General features: G+C 37.2%; 1 non-coding gene across 1 annotated transcript; it reads left to right on the top strand.

The window, feature by feature from the left end:
• Positions 1-2,081: 2,081 nt before the first annotated feature.
• Positions 2,082-2,188, top strand: LOC115069672. Its single transcript, XR_003848916.1, has one exon. It is a non-coding gene; the product is annotated as a U6 spliceosomal RNA (small nuclear RNA).
• The last annotated feature ends 4,244 nt before the right edge of the window (positions 2,189-6,432 follow it).

The following is a 6,432-nucleotide window of genomic DNA, read 5'->3' as shown; positions in this document are numbered from 1 at the left end:
AAATAAATAACTTTAAATTTTAAAAAACTCTAGTGGAAAATTTTAAAATAATAGCTGATACTAATAGCTCCATATATTTTCTTTTTATGTTATTTCTTGAGGCCTTCATGCATGAATACACTGTGTTTGCATCACTCCCATATCCCTCTTCCCTCTAACTACCCCCTGTGTTACCCCAACCATACCCTCTTGAGTTTATGACCCTTTCCATATTTATTTTTTGTCATGCATCTTAATTAGTTCAATTCCCGTTGCCCTTACTTGCATGTGTTTAAGGCTGACCACTTTGGGTCAGAACTATATATTTTCATTAAATTTTTTAGCATCTTGTGAGAGAAAACAAATTAATAAAATATTCAAATGGTTGTATGAAATTTTAAGGGCTCAATAAATAAAATAAAATATACATTAAGTGAAATATTCTTCCAGAGAAAATTTGTGTGCTAAAACCAGGATTCTGGATAGAAAATGACACACAAATCTAGGTAGTTCATGCAGAAACAAATTTAATAAAGTGAATTAGTGGTTTACAAGACCAGTTAACAACAGTGACAGGGTTGGGACAATAGAGGTCAGAGAAAGACCCTGCTGATGAGCAGGAGGCCAGCATGGGCATGCTCACAGGCTGCTACTCCCTGTGAGCTCAGTTGCCTGCAGCCTCCAAGTAGTTGATGTAGACGATGCTGGGAAGCTCCTGGCAGGACTTCACAAATGCCCATCTGTTGAAGCCCATGAACCTGCCTGCAGGAGCAATAATGGCTTCTGTTGCTCTCCTGCCTTCCAAACCTTGCACAAGAGCCTCTCACAGGTAGAATCTAATCCAGAACCCTGCTGGCACAGATTCAGGAAATATTATTACCAGGAATCCAGGAGAAAGCATAGGAGGGAGGAAGTAGTGCTGAATTTCCACCAGGCCATCTGGCACATGTCTCTTGAAACTCAACACTCTCGCTTATTAAGAATAATTTTGCTCCATATTTTAAAGATTTATAAAATTAGCCTTGGCTTATTTCTCATCCTGTGCCATTCTACCTAGGATATGCATATAGATTGCTCCCTAATTCTTCTCATTCTTGACTTACTAGAAAAAAGCATGGTCAAATTAGAAGTATACTTTAGTGAATGTAATGGGACACAGAAAACAATCTGTTTTAGCAACATCCTACCCAGACAATAAATAGTTGATAAATTTTTCCTCTCCTGTAATTTTACTCCAAAACTCCTAAAAGAGCTTTCAGAATTATTAGAGTTCATTCAAATAGATAATTTGTTATCATGTTTACAAAGTCACCAACTTTTAAAAATTAGTATCATGGTATCATGGGGCAAATATGAACGAAGACAATGATGCCTGTGTATGAAGCTCCATGATGAAATCTTATAAAGAAAAAGAGTAGCATGCCCATTTTCAACGTGCTATAGTTATCATAAAAACTAAAAATTTGATTGGAGATTCCATGTGAACAAGGGCTCAAGAGCCACATTTCCTATATTCACGTAGGGCCTGATTTACTAGCTGTATGAGTTTGGCTTTGCCGTGCCTCAGTTTCTCACCTGAAGATGCTGAAAGACTGAGGTGAAACAATATACTTGGAGATTTTGAAACAGTGACTCATAGGAAGCACTTGATGATTATCTCCTTGTGATTTATAGGTTAACAAATATTTAACAAGCCTCTTCATCATGCCAGATACTGTTCTAGTCAGAGTAAAAAGCAGTGTTAAAGCCAATGAGCAACAACCTTGGGCTGACAGGATAGCTGAGGATTTGAAGATGCCTAGGCCGAGCCTGACGAGTTGTACTCCTGGGAGTCACATGGTGAAAGGAGAAAATAGACTCCTATAAAGTGTCCTCTGGTCTCCACACACATCCTGTGACACACTCGCACCCCCATGCACAAACAAAATGTAAAAATATGTGTTTTTTAAAACTAGTGAGCTTGCCTTCATGATGCTTCTATTCTGGTAGGTAAAAAAAAAAGTGATGTGACGTCAAGAGCAACAGCATTGAGAGTAAAAAGTAAAGCAAGGAAGAGGACAGAAGGTGACAGAGGCTGTGCAATGGAATCAGTAGAAAGGCTTGTGCTCGCTTCCACAGCACATGTACTAAAACCAAAAGTGTACAGAGAAGATGATCATGGCCCTTTTGCAAGGATGACATGCAAATTCATGAAGTGTTCCATAGAAAGGCTTGTCAGAAGTAGTGACACAGGACAAGAGATTGACTGACGTTAGATAATGTTCAGCTGCTCTCTAGAGGAATGACTTCTGAGAGAGCTCTGAAGCTATACTGGATACAAAGACCAGAGTGTGCTTGGTTCACTCAGGGAGTCACAGACTGGTCACTGTGGATGCAGTAGACTGAGCTCAAGGGAGATACAACAAATGAGGTCAGAAACGCACTGTAGCAGCCTGGGTCTAAGATAAAAATCGGAGGATTCAGGTGCATAGACCACTATTATGTCAAATTTTGGCAAAGATTGCAAAATCGTAAAATTTAAAGTTTTGTGTACTATTGCCAGGAAAATGACATGGTATACCTGATAAGGAAAACATTATGGAAGTTCTTCAAAACTTAGAAATGTATGGATTGGGGCCTCTACATGTAATCCCAGTCCTTGGGAGGCTGAGGCAGGAAGATCAACACAAATTCAAGGCCAATCTGAGCTGTCTAGTGAGTTATGGGCCAGTCAGGGACTTATCTCAAAAAAAATAAATAAAAAAAAAATCAAAATACTAAAAATCCCACATCTAAATATTCATCCAAAATAATTGAAATCAAGGTTTCATGTAGCTGCACACCTGTGCTCATTACATTATCTTCACTATCCAAAAGGTAAAAAACAACCTAAATGTCTACCAACACATTGATGGATGGTGAAATGTGGTCTGCATACCATGGAATATTACTCAGTCTTAAAAGGGAAAACCTTGCTGTATGCTATAATGTGGATAAACTGTGATGTAATTATACTAAGTACAATAAGTCAATGAGAAGGGCAAAAGTGAATGAGTCCATTAATACATGGTACATAAAGTAGCCAAGCTCTTGAAAATAGAAAGTAGATAGTGATTTCCAGTGAGTAGAGACAAGGAGTGGATAGCCATTATTCAATGGACACAAAGATTCAGTTTGGCAAGATGAAAAGTTTCTAGAGTTTCGTTATACCACCATGCATGTTAGTTAACACTATCATATGTTATATAATTAAATATAATTAAGATATAATTTTTAATAATCAAATTTGTTGACAACTTCATATATTTATATAATGCATGCTGAGTGCTCTCACCCCGCATCTTCTCCTATCTCCCACCCATTTCCTTCTCTACAAATTGCTTTCCCACTTTCATGTCTATTTGTTTTGCTCTGTGACCTACCGAGTTTAATCAGAACAGTCTATGTGATTATGGGTTTGAAACTCCTTTAGAGCCTGCTGGGCTCAACCGTGGGTACACGACTGAAGACTCCCCCTCTACCAGAATCTATCAATCTATTGATTCAGCAGTAAGAACTAGGGCCTCATGTTCCCCTCCCCCTTCTAGGACTGACGATTGGCAGGGCCAGTCTTCTGAAGTCCCAGTGAAGGTCCTGCACAAATAACTACAGCTTCTGTAGTTAAAAAGAAATTCAAAAAGAAATTGCTCTTAGGCAATTATAGCATTTACTTTTAAAAAAATGTTTTTATTGAATTCTTTGTGTATTTCTTACAGAACATCTTAAACAATTTTAATCATCTTTATACCCTGTACCCACTGGCACTCTCCGTATCCCCCCCCACACACTGGACCCCATATACTCTGTCGTTCCTATTAAGGCCCACTATGCCATCAGGGTCCCCAGCCGTTCCCCTGTGCAAGTCCATCCACTGAGGTCTAGTCAGCCTATCTAGAGTTCCCTTGTTTTAGGAAGATCAGTTTTTCTTCACCTAGCAGCAATCAGTTGACAACATTTCTTCAGATAGGATTGAGGTCTGCTGTTCATTTTCCCAGTTCTGTGATATTTGTTATTTTTTTCCTGGTTAATTTTTTTGAGATTTGTCTTGAATTCTTCATTTTTTTTTTGCTATTCTTTCTTACATGAGATTATGATCACCTGTTATAAGACATTTTACTAGGAATATATCTTATCATTAGAGTTGGCCTTATTTTTCAGAATTATATTTAGTAACTATTATATGACTCTTCCATCTAAGAGATTTTTAAGAGACTACCTCTAAAATCTTTCAAAAGGATTTGGAAAAATGCTCAATAGTTAAGAGCACTTACTGTTCCTGCAGAGGATCTGGGTTCGGTTCCCTGGCACCACAGAGCAACTCAGAACTGTCTGTAACTCCCATTCAAAGAGAACTTCTTCCTTCTTCTGGCGTCTGTGGGCACCCGGATGCACATGGTACACTTAACATACACTCGGGCATACACAGGTACACATACAATAAGCAAATAAATAAATCTTTTAGAAATAATTTAAAATTTCAAAGTACCAAACCTGGTGGTCCTGGCTTACAATCCCAGCAATTCAGGAGATTGCTGCAAGGAAGGTCACAATTTCAGGGCCTCCCTGAGATAGGATGAGTTCAGTGCCAGCCTGAACAACTTAACAAGACCTGTTCAATATAAAAAGAAGGCTGAGTCTATAGCTTAGTGGAAGAGTGTGTCCCTAGCACTCATGAAGTCCTAGGTTCAATTCCCAGAACTGTTAAAAAAGTCAAAGTCATTGGCTTTGAAAAATTTTTTAAACTTAATTTCTAGCATTATTAAATTATAATCTGTGTGGCAATGTGCATCAAACTTTCTATTGGGACTTACTATTACTAGTGAAAATAATGTACTAAATGAAGGTGAGCCTTAAATCAAATGATTATTGTCCTTGTAGGAAACCTGATAAGAGCCACAGTGATGACAAAATAGGCCATGGAGCAATGTCATCACAGGCTGGGAAAGAATCACAGGCAGATTCCACCTCAGAGTCGCAGAAGAAACCATACTATCAGCACCTTGATTTTGGACTTCGGTCTCATAGGCTGTGGGAGAATAAATTTTTGTTATTTCATGTTACCCGATATTGTGGTAATTCTTTAGGCTATCCCTGGGAAATAGACAATGTAGATAATCATAATATCTGGAAATAAAGACACATGAGTTTTTTTGCTAACTAACACCTGTACTTCTTGCTTTGGTTTTCATTATTATGATTTTTGTCACCAGTAATTGGAGACGCTTGCTTTGCCCCTTGTTTTGAAGGGTCTGTGCCTAATTTTTCCACTAAGTACATCTTCTGATAAACTTTATACCCCTAAGGGTATAAGCATTTATCAAATGTGATTTTTTTCCACAGTTAAAATTCCTGATACTTTTGTACTTATTCATGTCCAAATTTAATTATTAATTTTTAATATTAAGATTAACTGCATTCCTCGAGACACTTTTTTTCTGAAATGTTTCATACACTAGAATTCAATGAGCTACTGTTATTTTGGATTTTCACATCTGTGTGTAACATCTTTACTTAGTTTAAAATCAAACTTAATTTAATTACATGAAATAGGTTGGCAGCCTTTGTTAATTTTTTATTTCTGAAAAAAATTTTATAAATTGAAAAAGCTATTCCTGAAACTGATAGAATTTGAGCACAGAAAATTCAGAAAGAGGAATCATTCAATGTGATTTCAATTTATTTTTGTTAATTATTATTAGTCTATTTGATTTTTCCATTTCCTTCAATTTTTGAAATTTTATTTTTCATGTATGCATCACAGTGTGTATATGCTGAATATTGGATTTAATATTATAAAATGCAAAAAGAATTTTAAGAAATAGTTTAGCCATCAATGTTGTAAAAGAAGAAATGACAAGCTGGACACAGAATACACATTGACTCTTTTAGATGTTGTGATTTGGTCCTCAGGTCCCCTCACTCTTTTGCTTATTAATTAATCTCTTTTTTACATTTATTTACTTATTTTTGGTGTGTATGTGCATGTGTGTATGTGAGCATTTGTGTGTGTGTGAGTGTGATGTGTATGGATGGAGATCAGAGGAAAACTTGTGGAAAGCAGCCCTGTCCTTCTACCTTCTGGGTCCTTGGGATTGAACTCAGGTCATCAGGATCACGCTCACGTCAGGTCATCTGATTTGGTTGCAAGTGCCTTTACACACTGAGCCATCTTGCTGGCTCTAATCTCTTTAAACAAGTTCTTCTTAGACAGGTATTAATCTCGCATGATGGCTTCACCCTCATTACCTAGTTACTTCTCACCAGTCCAATGCAAAACCATCAGTTTGGGGTTAGATAGCAACATGAGTTTGAGGGGAAGAAAACACCCAATTTTTAGCAGTTATAGTCCCTTTGTAGAAACTAAGGAAGGGAAGCTTAAAGAGGTGTAGTAACACACACACACACACACACACACACACATATATATATATATAT

This window comes from Nannospalax galili, unplaced genomic scaffold (assembly GCF_000622305.1).
Source record: "Nannospalax galili isolate Female #2095 unplaced genomic scaffold, S.galili_v1.0 scaffold934, whole genome shotgun sequence".
NCBI lineage: Eukaryota > Metazoa > Chordata > Mammalia > Rodentia > Spalacidae > Nannospalax > Nannospalax galili.
The sequence above is the reverse complement of the archived record's forward strand: the minus strand, read 5'-3'. Positions and strand labels throughout refer to the sequence as shown.